This window comes from Saimiri boliviensis, chromosome 2, assembly GCF_048565385.1.
Source record: "Saimiri boliviensis isolate mSaiBol1 chromosome 2, mSaiBol1.pri, whole genome shotgun sequence".
Lineage (NCBI taxonomy): Eukaryota > Metazoa > Chordata > Mammalia > Primates > Cebidae > Saimiri > Saimiri boliviensis.
In genome coordinates, this window is record NC_133450.1 from 221,685,516 (window position 1) to 221,700,313 (window position 14,798).

General features: G+C 50.4%; 1 protein-coding gene across 4 annotated transcripts in view; it reads left to right on the plus strand.

The window, feature by feature from the left end:
* Positions 1-14,798, plus strand: part of LRRC8A (leucine rich repeat containing 8 VRAC subunit A) — a 41,696-nt gene that overhangs the window by 12,323 nt on the left and 14,575 nt on the right. The window lies entirely within an intron of this gene.

Genomic DNA, 14,798 nt, shown 5'->3' on the forward strand with positions numbered 1-14,798 from the left:
CAGGCCTGAGCCACCGTGCCCGACCTACAAATTCTTTTATTATCCTGAGAAACCACACAGTGAGGAAGGTCTTCTGATTTATTTCCAAGTAGTTTTTCTACTCATAAACATACCAGATTTTTTTTTTTTTTTAAGATGGGGTTTCACCATGATGGCCAGGCTGGTCTTGAACTCCTGGCCTCAGGTGATCCACCCACCTCGGCCTCCCAAAGTGGTAGGATTACAGGCGTGAGCCACCGTGCCTGGCCAAACATACCAGATTTAAGTAATAGAAGAACATATAATGTAGACAGCCTTCTACAATCTTTTTTTTTTTTTTTTTTGAGACGGAGTTTCACTCTTGTTACCCAGGCTGGAGTGCAATGGCGCGATCTCGGCTCACCGCAACCTCTGCCTCCTGGGTTCAAGCAATTCTCCTGCCTCAGCCTCCTGAGTAGCTGGGATTACAGGCACGCGCCACCATGCCCAGCTAATTTTTTGTATTTTTGGTAGAGATGGAGTTTCACCATGTTGACCAGGATGGTTTCGATCTCTTGACCTCATGATCCACCCACCTCAGCCTCCCAAAGTGCTGGGATTACAGGCTTGAGCCACCGTGCCCAGCAGCCTTCTACAATCTTATCATGAGTAGACTTAATGCTATATAGTGCTATGTATAGCTTTCTAATTTTTTTTCTGTACACATTAATAAGTTTGTTATTGATATAATTTTATTTTTTGGACAGAGCCTTGCTCTGTCGCCCAGGTGGGAGTATGCAGCACAGTCTTGGCCCACTGCAACCTGTGCCTCCCGGGTTCAAATGATTCTCCTGCCTCAGCCCACTAAGTAGCTATGATTACAGGCATGTGTTACTATGCCTGGCTAATTTTTTTGTATCTTTTTTTTTTTTCTTTTGAGACAGAGTTTCGCTCTTGTTACCCAGGCTGGAGTGCAATGGCGCGATCTCGGCTCACTGCAACCTCCGCCTCCTGGGTTCAGGCAATTCTCCTGCCTCAGCCTCCTGAGTAGCTGGGATTACAGGCACGTGCCACCATGCCCAGCTAATTTTTTGTATTTTTAGTAGAGACGGGGTTTCACCATGTTGACCAGGACGGTCTTGATCTCCTGACCTCGTGATCCACCCGCCTCGGCCTCCCAAAGTGCTGGGATTACAGGCTTGAGCCACCGCACCCGGCCTTTTTGTATCTTTAGTAGAGATGGGGTTTTGCCATGTTGGTCAGGCTGGTCTGGATCTACTGACCTCAAGTGATCCACTGCCTTGGACTCCCAAAGTGCCGGGATTACAAGTGTGAGCCACCATGCCCAGCTGTCATTCTTGTTTTTAAAAATTGTATCAGTAACATATCAGGCCAGGCCTCTTGGCTCACGCCTGTAATCCCAGCACTTTATGAGGCCAAGGCGGACAGACCACTTGAGGTCAGGAGTTGGAGACCAACCTGCCCCAAAGGGCAAAACATTGTCTCTACTAAAAATACAAAAATTAGCCAGGCATGGTAATACATGCCTATAATCATAGTACTCAGGAGGCTGAGGCAGGAAAATCGCTTGAACCTGGGAGGCGGAGGTTGCAGTGAGCTGAGACCATACCACTGTACTCCAGCCTGGGCGACAGAGTGAGACTCCACCTCAAAAAAAAAACAGACATACTTTTTTCCTAATTTTGTTATTGTGGTAAAATACCCATGACATAAAATGTATCATCTTAGCCATTTGTAAGTGTACACTTCAGTGATATTAAGTACATTCATACTGTGCATCCATCAGTACCACCCAACCCCTCTCCAGAACTGTTTTCATCTTGCAAAACTCTCTGTCCATTAAATGCTCACTCCCATTTCCTGCTCCTCCAGGCCAGATATCCCTTCTGCTTTCTGTCTATTTGCTTATGTAAATAAGTGAAATCATATAGCATTTGCCTTTTATAACTGGCTTCTTTGACAGATAACACATTTTTTTGTACTGCTCAGCAACATTCTTTTATGCTTAGTATCTCCTAGACATCTTTTGGGTCACTGCATACAAGTCTACAAGGAAGGTGATGTTATTCCTGATTTTAAGTTGTAGAAGGTTGGGAGGCTGAGGTAGGAGAATCACTTGAACCTGGGAGGTAGAGGTTGCAGTGAGCTGAGACCGCACCACTGCGCTGCAGCCTGGGCAACAGAGTGGAGTGAGACTCTGTCTCAAAAAAAAAAAAAAAACCGTTGTAAAAGCAGAGGCTTAGGCTAAACAATTTGCCTGGGGTCACAGAATTATTTTGTGTTGGAGCTGGATTTGGACACACATGTGCCAGACTGCAAATCTCTTGCTCTTTGTGCTCCCTGAGATCCACCTGTGCCTGAGGGAAGGCTGGGGGCTCTCTGGGTTACTCATTTAACCCCCAGGCATAGGGATGCCCTGGCTGTGCCCAGGAACCTGGTCCATTTGTCCCATCTGCTTGGGCTGCCTTGTGGGAAGTGTCTGTTCTGTATGATACCCACTTGTACATCTCCCTGGGGTCAGGGCAGGAGCAGATAGGGAATGCTTCTGAGTTCTGCAGGGTCCTCGGGCTGAAGAGCAGCAGCTAGGAGGAGCTACCCCTCGCTGCTCTGGTAACCTGGTAAGATGGTAACCTGGTAAGACGCAGTAGCTGCTGCTCCCTGCTGAGCGTTCCCTGGTGTGAGGCTGGGAGAGAGCGCTGGCTCTTCGGGGTAGGAATGCATGATGGTTTCGGTGAGTTTTGTGTGATTAAATGGTTTAAGAAAAGCATAAGCCGGGCGCGGTGGCTCAAGCCTGTAATCCCAGCACTTTGGGAGGCTGAGGCGGGTGGATCACGAGGTCAAGAGATCGAGACCATCCTGGTCAACATGGTGAAACCCCGTCTCTACTAAAAATACAAAAAACTAGTTGGGCGTGGTGGCACGTGCCTGTAATCCCAGCTACTAGGGAGGCTGAGGCAGGAGAATTGCCTGAACCCAGGAGGCGGAGGTTGCAGTGAGCCGAGATCACGCCATTGCACTCCAGCCTGGGTAACAAGAGTGAAACTCCGTCTCAAAAAAAAAAAAAAAAAAAAAAAAAAAAAGAAAAGCATAAAAACTAGAACAGATATATCCGTATCCAGAACTCAGCTTTGTCAGACTTAAGTGTTTTGCAGTAATTGCTTCAGACACGCACGCACGCACGCACGCACGCACACACACACATGCAAATACCCCACACTTAAATGTGCATATGCACTTAAGTAAAATATCCCACAGTTGAAGCCCCTTCCCCAATGCCATTTTCTTCCCTCCTTAGATACAATCATTATCTTAGTTTGGAGACTTTCCATGCATGCTTTTGTATCTTCAGTGTCCTTGGGTATATACATTGTAGAAAACCTTATATAATGTACGCATCATCTACAATTTGTTTTTTGAATCATTGTTTTTGAGCTTTATCCATATTGATACATGTTGCTACAGTTCATTAACTTTAATTGATTTAAAGCATTCCATTGTATGAGTAGAACAATTTATCCTTTCTCCTGTTGATGAATATGTAGGTCTTTGCTGATTTTTTGCTATTCCAAAGATTCTTCAGTGAGCATGGTTGTGTGGTTTCTCACCCATGTGTGGAGCAGCTCTCTAAGATGCATAAATAACCAGGAGAGAAGTTGCTGGTTTGTAGTGTGTGCATCCTACCTTCTCTAGGAGTTCACAATTTTTGGAGGGAGTGAAATGATATGATATTGTTTTTTTTGTTTTGTTTTGTTTTGTTTTTTTGAGACGGAGTTTCGCTCTTGTTGCCCAGACTGAAGTGCAATGGCGCGATCTCGGCTCACCGCAACCTCCGCCTCCTGGGTTCAGGCAATTCTCCTGCCTCAGCCTCCTGAGTAGCTGGGATTACAGGCACACGCCACCATGCCCAGCTAATTTTTTGTATTTTTAGTAGAGACGGGGTTTCACCATGTTGACCAGGATGGTCTCGATCTCTCGACCTCGTGATCCACCCGCCTCGGCCTCCCAAAGTGCTGGGATTACAGGCTTGAGCCACCGCGCCCGGCCAATTTTTTTGTATTTTTAGTAGAGACGGGGTTTCACCATGTTGACCAGGATAGTCTCGATCTCTTGACCTCGTGATCCACCCGCCTCGGCCTCCCAAAGTGCTGGGATTACAGGCTTGAGCCACCGCGCCCGGCGATATGATATTGTTTTAATTTACATTCCTTGATTACTAACAAAGCTAATAATTATTTCTTTCTTTTCTTTTTTTTTTTTTTTTTTGAGACGGAGTTTCGCTCTTGTTACCCAGGCTGGAGTGCAATGGCGCGATCTTGGCTTACCGCAACCTCCGCCTCCTGGGTTCAGGCAATTCTCCAGCCTCAGCCTCCTGAGTAGCTGGGATTACAGGCACGTGCCACCATGCGCAGCTAATTTTTTTTGTATTTTTAGTAGAGATGGGGTTTCATCACGTTGACCAGGATGGTCTCAATCTCTTGACCTCGTGATCCACCTGCCTCGGCCTCCCAAAGTGCTGGGATTACAGGCTTGAGCCACCGTGCCCAGCGCCTAATTATTTCATACATTAGTTCCATTTGCGTTTTTCCCTTGTGAATTGCCTGTATGTATATTTTGCCGTTTCTCCCATTGGATTGTCTTTTTCTTTGTTTTGCAGGAGGAGTTCTGTGTTTATTCTGTATATTAATCTTTTCTTTTTCTTTTTTCTTTTTTTTTTTTTTTTTTTTTTGGCAGAGTCTTCCTCTGTCACCCAGGCTGAAATGCAGTGGTGCTGTCTCGGCTCACTGCAACCTCTGCCTCCTGCTTTCAAGTGTGTCTCCTGCCTCAGCCTCCTCAGTATCTGGGATTACAGACACCTGCCACTACATCCGGCTAATTTTTGTATTTTTAGTAGAGACAGGGTTTTGCCATGTTGCCCAGGCTGGTCTCGAACTCCTTACCTCAAATGATCCACCTGCCTTGGCCTCCCAAACTGCTGGGATTATAGGCATGAACCACCATACGTGGCCTGTCTTAGCTATTCTTGATCCTTTGAAATAGTGATTTTCAAAAATCTTGGGCGCAGTGGCTCAGGCTGGGCATGGTGGCTCACACCTGTAATCCTAGCACTTTGGGAGACTGAGGTGGGCAGGTCATGAGGTCAGGAGATAAAGTCCATCCTGGCTAACATGATGAAACTCTGTCTCTACTAAAAATACAAAAATTTGCCAGGCGTGGTGGCACGAGCCCGTAGTCCCAGCTACTCGGGAGGCTGAGGCAGGATAATCACTTGGACCTGGGAGACGGAGATTGCAGTGAGCCAGGATTATGCCACTGCACTCCAGCCTGGCGAGAGAGCAAGACAGAATTTCATTCTTATTGCCCAGGCTGGAGTGCAATGGCGCAATCCTGGCCCATTTCAACCTCCACCTCCTGGGTTCAAGTGATTCTCCTGCTTCAGCCTTCCAAGTAGCTGGGATTACAGACACCCACCACCACACCCAGCTAATTTATTGTATTTAATAGAGACAGGATTTCACCAAGTTAGTCAGACTGGTCTCAAACTCCTGACCTCAGGTGATCCACCCGCTTTGGCTTTCCAGAGTGCTGGGAATACAGGCAGGCACCTCTGTGCCCAGCCAAAAAATCTTTTTTCTTAATTACTTGAGTAACAAATGCTTAATGCTTATAATAAAAAATAGAGGCTACACATGATGGCTCGCAACACTGTACTCCAGCTTGGGAAGAGAGATACGTTTGGGGTGAAAAAGGATCATAAACAGCGGTCTAATCTCACTTCTAAGGTTGTTCAGGGTATGTGTGTATGTAATTTATGGCAGAAGGGTTACCTACTTTTTAGATTTTACATACTTTGAACGTTTCCTCTTGCTATCATTCAATAAGTCTTTTGTTTGTTTTTATTTTTGACACGGAGTCTTGCTCTGTTGCGCAGGCTAGAGTGCAATAGTGCAGTCTTGGCTCACCGCAACCTCCGCCTCCCAGGTTCAAGCTGTTCTCCTGCCTCAGCCTCCTGGGTAGCTGGAATCACAGGCATGTGCCACCATACCCAGCTGATTTTTGTATTTTTAGTAGAGGTGGGGTTTCACCATGTTGGCCAGGCTGGTCTGGAACTCCTGACCTCAAGTGATCTGATCTGCCCACCTCAGCCTCCCAAACTGCTAGGATTACAGAGTGAGCCACAACACCCAGCTGTTTATTATTTTGTATCTTGCTTTTTTCCAAAGTGGCAGTATGTTAAGGGCTACTCCATTCCACTGAACCGACCCTGTCACTGCATTCTTTTTTATTTTTATTTTTATTTTGGTGCTGTAACTCTGTCCAGGCTGGGCAGAGGCCTGGGCCCACCCACCCCTTGGTCCACTTTTTACACAACATGGACACATCTTTGACAGTTTTGCTGCTCCTTTCTAGACAGGGAAACAGAGACCCTGGAAGAGAAGCTGTTCCACAGCTCCAGTCGCTGCATTCTAATGGCTTTTTTGTTTGTTTTTGTTTTTGTTTTGAGACAGGATCACCCAGGCTGGAGTGCAGTGGTACAATCATAGCTCACTGCAGCCTTGACCTCCTAGCTCAAGCAATATTCCCACCTCAGCGTCCTGAGACCCTAGAACTACATGCACTGCTAATTTTTTGGTAGAGGTGGGATCTCGCTATGTTGCCCAGACTGGTTTCGAACTACTGAGCTCAAGTGATCCTCCTACCTCTGCTTCCCAAAGTACTGAGATTACAGCTGTGAGCCACTGCATCTGGCTTCTGGTAGCTTCTTTTTAACCAGGGTGTTAAAAAGAAGTGCTTATTGTCCACCTACTGTGTACCAGGCCCCACCTAACTCTGTCTCTTTGCCAGGTGTCCCGGAGCCCTCTGATGGTTTTCCCTTCCATTTTCAACCTTAACTCTCAAATGCATGTTTCATTTACTTATCAAGTGCCTTCTGAATCCCGGTTGCTCTGGCGAGGCCAGGCCAGGCTGAGTTTGCTCTCCACCTCCTGTTCACATCCACCCGAAGGCTCTCGTTGGCCCTGACACACTGCATGTGTTGAGTATTTCAGACCCTGGCCTTTTAGCAGCCCTCTAAGGCAGCAACTACCTGTAGCCCCATTCCAAAGATGGAGTAACTAAGGTTCAGAGAGGTGAAGTAACCTGTCCAGCATCACAAGTAGCAGAGGCACGCTGGCCCTGGCCTGGCCCTTACCTCCAAGCTCATGTAGGGGTCTTGCTCTCCACCTACCGGGGGTCTTAGACAGGTGGTTTGGGAAGCCCCATTTCTGTGATCTTGACAGTCCTGAGAGCTCACAGGGCCTTTGGCACCTTCCCCCATGTGACGATGGGAACCAAGGTGCTGAGAGGGGAAGGCATCCTGGCTCCTGGATACTACCTCTCTCTCTCTGCCAGCTGGAGGCCGGAACAGTTAGGACAAAGGGTATCTCTGGTGGTCGCAGCAGCTCTGCACTCACAGCCCAGCCATCTGACCTGGGGGCGGGCGGATGAGGGGGAAGGAGAAGTCCAGGCTGGGCAGAGGCCTGGGCCTACCCACTCCTTGGTCCACTTTTTATACAACATAGACACATCTTTGACAGTTTTGCTACTCCTTTCTCTCCCAGGAGACCCTGGGAGAAGCTGTTCCGCAGCTCCCCCAGGACACAGCGCCAGCTGAGAGAGCCAAGCACAGGGAGGGTAAGGAGGGGCACTTCCCATAACATTGAGACAGCCCTGCCCCCCTCCACCTCAAACACTCCCTTCCCTCCTGGGGCATTTTTGACCACACCTAGGTACACCCCATGCATGGCTCTAAGGTGGAGTCTGCTTCATCTAAATGGCCCACCCTGGAGGTGCTGCCTGTCTGGGCCCACTGCAAATCCAGGTTCGAAGGCCGCCTCTGTCACTTCCAGGCTGTGTGCAGTTGGGCAGAAGATTTCTGTCTCTGAGCCTGTTTCCCTGGTTAAAAAATGGATACTGGCCGGGCACGGTGGCTCATGCTGGTAATCCTAGCACTTTGGGAGGCTGAGGCGGTTGGATCATGAGGTCAGGAGTTCAAGACCAGTCTGGCTAGCCGGGCGCGGTGGCTCAAGCCTGTAATCCCAGCACTTTGGGAGGCCGAGGCGGGTGGATCACAAGGTCAAGAGATCGAGACCGTCCTGGTCAACATGGTGAAACCCCGTCTCTACTAAAAATACAAAAAATTAGCTGGGCATGGTGGCGCGTGCCTGTAATCCCAGCTACTCAGGAGGCTGAGGCAGGAGAATTGCCGGAACCCAGGAGGCGGAGGTTGCGGTGAGCCGAGATCGCGCCATTGCACTCCAGCCTGGGTAACAAGAGCAAAACTCCGTCTCAAAAAAAAAAAAGACCAGTCTGGCTAAGATGGTGAAACCCTATCTCTGCTAAAAAAAAAAAAAAAAAAAAAATTAGCCAGGTATCATGGCAGGCGTCTATAATCCCAGCTACTCGGTAGGCGGAGGCAGGAGAATTGCTTGAACTTGGGAGGTGGAGGTTGTGGTGAGCTGAGATTGCGCCACTGTACTCCAACCTGGGTGACAGAGCAAGACTCTGTCTCTCAAAAAAAAGAAGGACACTGGCTGGGCGTGGTGGCTCACGCCTGTAATCCAAGCACTTTGGAGGCCAAGGCGGGTGGATCACCTGAGGTCGAGAGTTCAAGACCAGCCTGACCAACATGGTGAAACTCCATCTTATTTGAAGAAAAAAAAAAAAAAGGACACCAGGAATATTACTCAACCTTCAAAAAAAGGACATTCTGATATGTGTTAGAATGTAGGTGAGCCTTGAGGACATTATGTTAAGTGATAGAGCCTATCACAAAAGGACAAATACTGTATGATTCCACTTACATGAGGTCCCTAGGGGAGGCAAAGACAGGAATTGGAACGGAGTGCCAGGAGGCGGTGGGGGGAAGGGGCATCGTGATAGTGGGTGCGAGGTTTCAGTTTGACAAGATGAACAGAGTTCCATGTATGGGGGTGATGATTGCACAACAGTGAATGTGCTTCATGCCACTGAACTGTACCCTTAAACATGGGTAAGATGGTAATCAATTTGAAGTTACGTGTGTTTTATGACAGTCTGAAAAAACTGAGGGGAAAAAAATGGACCTGGAAACAACGGGCACCTCCTGGCTTGTGGGGAGAATCTGGTCTTGGCCTTGATCTTCTGTTTCTTAACCGGAACTGTTCTCTTGTGGGTGTCTGGTCTTCTGCAGTCCCGAGCTCCAGGGCGGGTCCCTGCACTGGGCCCCTCCCTGTGGGGATTCCTCAGGGCTGGGCAGGGAGAGGAAGGGCCCAGGCCGCTGGGCTTTAGTTCCCGCCCTGCCCCAGCCCCAACCCACATCCACCTGAAACTGCTGCCCGCCTTCCCACCACACCTGGAGCCCACGCCCTGCAACGCCCCCACCCCACCTTGTCCCCTTTCAGGCACTCTCTGGGAGAGCCTCTGAGCGTATTGAGCCCTTATGTGTCAGTTGACTCCTGTCCTCAAAGAGAATCCAGCAGGGCCGGGCGCGGTGGCTCAAGCCTGTAATCCCAGCACTTTGGGAGGCCGAGGCGGGTGGATCACGAGGTCCAGAGATCGAGACCGTCCTGGTCAACATGGTGAAACCCCGTCTCTACTAAAAATACAAAAAATTAGCTGGGCATGGTGGCACATGCCTGTAATCCCAGCTACTCAGGAGGCTGAGGCAGGAGAATTGCCTGAACCCAGGAGGCGGAGGTTGCGGTGAGCCGAGATCGCGCCATTGCACTCCATCCTGGGTAACAAGAGCGAAACTCCGTCTCAAAAAAAAAAAGAGAATCCAGCTTCACTAGGTGCTGAGTAGGTGGAGGAAAGATTATTCCAAGCCTGGGCCGACTGTGCCCCACTCTGCACAAAGCAGTTTAAAAGCATTTGGAGCCGGGCGCAATGGCTCACGCCTGTAATCCCAACACTTTGGGAAGCCAAGGCGGGTGGATCACGAGGTCAAGAGATTGAGACCATCCTGGTCAACGTGGTGAAACCCTGTCTCTACTAAAAATACAGAAAATTAGTTGGGCATGGTGGCGCGCGCCTGTAATCCCAGCTACTCAGGGGGCTGAGGCAGGAGAATTGCCTGAACCCAGGAGGCGGAGGTTGTGGTGAGCCGAGATCACTCCACTGCATTCCAGCCTGGGTAACAAGAGCGAAACTCCGTCCCCCCCCCCACCAAAAAAAAAGCATTTGTGGGCCGGGCATGGTGACTCACGCCTGTAATCCCAGCACTTTGGGAGGCCGAGGTGGGCAGATCACCTGAGGTCAGGAGTTTGAGACCAGCCTGGCCAACATAGTGAAACCCCGCCTCTACTAAAAATACAAAAAAAATTAGCCAGGCATGATGGCACACACCTGTAATCCCAGCTACTGGGTAGACTGAGGACAGAGAATCACTTGAACCTGAGAGGCAGAGGTTGCAGTGAGCCAAGATCACGCCATTGCACTCCAGCCTGGGCAACAGAGCGAGATTCTGTCTCAAAAAAAAAAAAGCATTTGGGGAGTGGGTGCAGTGGCTCACACCTGTAATCCCAGGACTTTGAGAGGCCAAGGTGGGTGGTTAGCTTGAGGTCAGGCGTTCAAGACCAGTCTGACCAACATAGTGAAACCCTGTCTCTACTAAAATACAAAAATTAGCAGGGCGTGGTGTTGGGCACCTGTAGTCCTAACTACTCGGGAGACTGGGGGAGGAGAATCGCTTGAACCCAGGAGGTGGAGGTTGCAGAGAGCCAAGATTGTGCCACTGCACTCCAGCCTGGGTGACAGAGTGAGACTCCATCTCAAAATAAAAATAAAAGCATTTGGTTCCCTAGACTTGCCAGGTGCAGTGGCTCATGCCCATAGTCCTAGCTACTTAGGAAACTGAGATGGAAGGATCACTCAAGTCCAGGAGTTCGAGGCCAGATGGGCAACATGGCAAGACCCCATCTCTAAAAAAATGTGTTTTGTTTTGTTTTGTTTTTTGTTTTGAGACGGAGTTTCACTCTTGTTACCCAGGCTGGAGTGCAATGGCGCAATCTCGGCTCACTGCAACCTCCGTCTCCTGGGTTCAAGCAATTCTCCTGCCTCAGCCTCCCGAGTAGCTGAGACTACAGGCGTGCACCACCATGCCCAGCTAATTTTTGTATTTTTAGTAGAGATGGGGTTTCACCATGTTGACCAGGATGGTCTCGATCTCTTGACCTCATAATCCACTCGCCTCCCAAAGTGCTGGGATTATAGGTGTGAGTCACCGCACCCGGCCTTAAAAAAATGTTTTAATTAGCCCAGTGTGAGGCCAGGCGCAGTGGCTCATGCCTGTAATCTCAGTATTTGGGAGGCTGAGGTGGGCGGATCACAAGGTCAGGAGTTTGAGACCAGCTTGACCAACATGTTAATATTCCCGTCTCTACTAAAAATACAAAAATTAGCCAGGCATGGTGGTGCACGCCTGTAATCCCAGCTACTCAGGAAACTGAGGCAGGAGAATCGCTTGAACCTGGAAGGCAAAGTTTGCAGTAAGCCGAGATCCCGCCACTGCACTCTAGCCTGGACAACAGAGCAAGACTCCATCTCAAAAAAAAAAAAAAAAAAAAAATTAGCCCAGTGTGGTGGTGCACACCTATAGTCCAGCTGTGCTGGAGGCTGAGGGAGGAGGATTGCTTGAGGCCAGGAGTTTGAGACCAGCCTGGGCAACATAGCAAGACCCCCTCCCATTTAATTAAAATAATTCCATGGCCTCCTCCCAGCAGCCCTGCGTGGTATTGTACCCTTCATGTATGTGAAGAAACAGAGGCTGCAAGCGGCGAGGAGCTTGTCCAGGGTCCCGCAGACAGGCCGCCAGAGTCCAGGCCCACAGCTTGGTGCTGGCTTCCCTGCTTCATCCTTGGGAAGAGCTGCATGAGAGGGAGCCCGCTGTGCAGGGGGCAGGCAGGGCCTCTGACCACCAGGCTGGCTCCTGGTGGAGTGGGGCTCCTCTTCCCCACAGCTTTGGGAACTCAACCCTGGATTTGGAGGCTGCACCCTCCTTCCTGATCCCCCCCAAAACCTCATCAGAGAGGGGCAGTGACTTGTCCAGAATCACACAGTAGAGGATGAGGAAATGGGCGCAGCTGGGGGTGACCCCTCCGGACAGGTCACCCTCACAGGGTAGGCCCAGGTGTCAGCCGGGCCAGGCCCGAGACAGACTCCAGTTGAGGCCCGTCTCAGCTCTGCAGTAGGCCTCTCGGAATCCCAGAGCCCTGCTCCCCACCACACCCACATTCACACTGGCGAGAGGAACCGAAGCGGGAGTCCCACCTTGGTCACTGTTTTTGCCCCCACTGGACCTAGCCAAGGGCTGAACAATGTCCTGCGCCCAGACCAAGCGCAGAATGGGGCGGATGGTCACGGTCAGACTTGAACAGAACAGGGTTTCCTGCCTTGGGCGGGTGGGGTCGTTTGACCTCTGTGAGCCCCGGGTTTTCTCACCTGGGACTGAGCTGGGAACACTTCCTGCCTCAGAAGCAGGAGTCTGGACGGTGTAGACACGCCCCGGGGCGGTGGGGCTAGGGCACTCCTCATAGAGGAAGCTGGTGCTTCTGTGAGTGAATACTCCCCACTCCCCAAACACGAGGGAGGCGCTAGGGAGGCGCTGCAGTATCGCTGCCACCACATCCTGCCTGCTCGAGCAGCCGCGCCCACCCTGGCAGTCTCATTCCAGACTCGGGGGCAGGCAGGCCACGGCAGGCACCAGCCCCTCTCCTCTCAGCCTCTCCTCCCACTTCCGTTCCCCAGTCGTTAGGCCCTGGCCCTGGATGGGGACTCCAGGTGTCTTCATGTCGCAGTAGAGGCAGCTGTATGATTCAGCAGGCCCTCCTGGTGCTGCTTTCTTTCCCAGCGGTGTGGGTGGTGCGTGGACCCAGCTGGTCATTAGAGGGCCGGGGCCTTCCTGTGGGGTGGTGCTTGCCCAGGCTTGCCCTGGCCCGTAAGTCCTGGCATCGCTAAGAGAGCTGTCTTCTGGGCTGGAGCTGCCCGTCCAGGGCGGGCAGTGGTGTCTGCTGGCCCCTTGGTGACCTGAGTGCTGTGAATGCTAAGGGTGGGGAAGCTGCACTCCTGGGCCCATTTCTCTTGGCACTGCCTGGGTAGGACCTGAGCCCAGTGGTGGGGGGACAGGGTTTGTTGAAATCTGGGTTTGTTATTTTTGTTTTGTTTTGAGATGGAGTCTCGCTCTGTCACCCAGGCTGGAGTGCAGTGGCGCAATGTTGGCTCGGTGCAATCTCTGCCTCCCGGGTTCAAGCAAATCTCCTGCCTCAAGCCTCCTGAATAGCTGGGACTACAGGCACATGCCACTACACCCAGCTAATTTTTAATTTTAAGTAGAAGCAGGGTTTCGCCCTGTTAGCAAGGGCTGTGCCACTTACTCTACTGTGCCACTCAATAGCAGGGTGACGTTGACAGGTGATGTCACCTCCCTGAGACTTAGCACCCCCATCTGTGGAATGGGGCTAAAGAGTCCTGGTCTCTTGGGCATCAAAGGGACCCTGGGAGGGCCTGCAGGGGAGGCCTGCCTGGTGCCTGGCACACTTCCAGGCCCTCAGCACCGGCTGTGGCCATTGTCACCCTGCTGAGTGTCCCATTCTACCTGCCTCACATAGAGTCTTGCTCTGACTTCGTCCTGCCCTCCCCATCCCAGCAAAGCCTAGAAAGATCAGGGATGAGGAGTGTTTGGCATTTGCAGAGAGGTGCTGTTCTTGAGGAGTTCCTTACCAGGCTGGGCACAGTTGCTCAACCCTGTAATCACAGCACTTTGGGAGGCCAAGGTAGGTGGATTGGTTGAGGCCAGGAGTTAAGACCAGTCTGGCCAACATGGTGAAACCCCATCTAAACTAAAAATACAAAAACTAGCTGAATGTGGTAGCGGGTGCCTGTAATCCCAGCCGCTTGGGAGATCGAGACACAAGAATCACTTGAACCCAGGAGGCAGAGGTTGTAGTGAGCCAAGATCATGCCACTGCACTTCAGCTTCGGTGACAGAGTGAGATTCTCTCAAAAAGGAAAAAAAAGAATTTGTTACTCTTCTGATTATTAGTATGATCAGTAATCAAAGAAAGGTGGCCCATTGTCTGGGTACCGCTGTTTCTCTCCTAAGAGAGACACATTTGATATAGGCATTTAAAATTTGGTTTAGAAATCTAGGTACTAGCTTACAGTGTAAAGTAAAAATAGACTATAAAGTAAAAGCACAATTTGGCCAGGCAAGGTGACTCATGCCTGTAATTCCAGGACTTTGGGAGGCCTAGGCGAGTGGATCACCTGAGGTCAAGAGTTCAAGACCGGTCTGGCCAATGTGGTGAAATTCTGTTAAAACTAAAAATACAAAAATTAGCTGGACGTGGTAGTGTGTGCCTGTAATCCCAGCTACTTGGGAGGCTGAGGCAGGAGAACCCAGGAGGTGGAGGCTGCAGTAAGCCAAGATTGCACCACTGCATTTCAGCCTGAGTGACAGCGAGACTGTCTAAAATAAATAAAAGTATAATTTATTTTAATAAATACAGAAACAGGGGGGCACAGTGACTCACTCCTGTAATCCCAGCACTTTGAGACGCCAAGGTGAGGGGATTGCTTGAGGCCAGGAGTTCAAGACCAACTTGGTCAACATAGCGAGATCCTGCCTCTACAAAAAATTTTTTAAATTAGCCAGGCATGGTGGCACATACCTGTAGTCCAGCTGGTGGCATACTCCCCCAGCTACCTGGGGGAGGCTGAGGTAGGAGGATTGCTTGACCAGGAGGTCGAGGCTGCAGTGAGCCATGATCACGCCACCACACTCTAGTTTGGGCAACAGAGCAAGA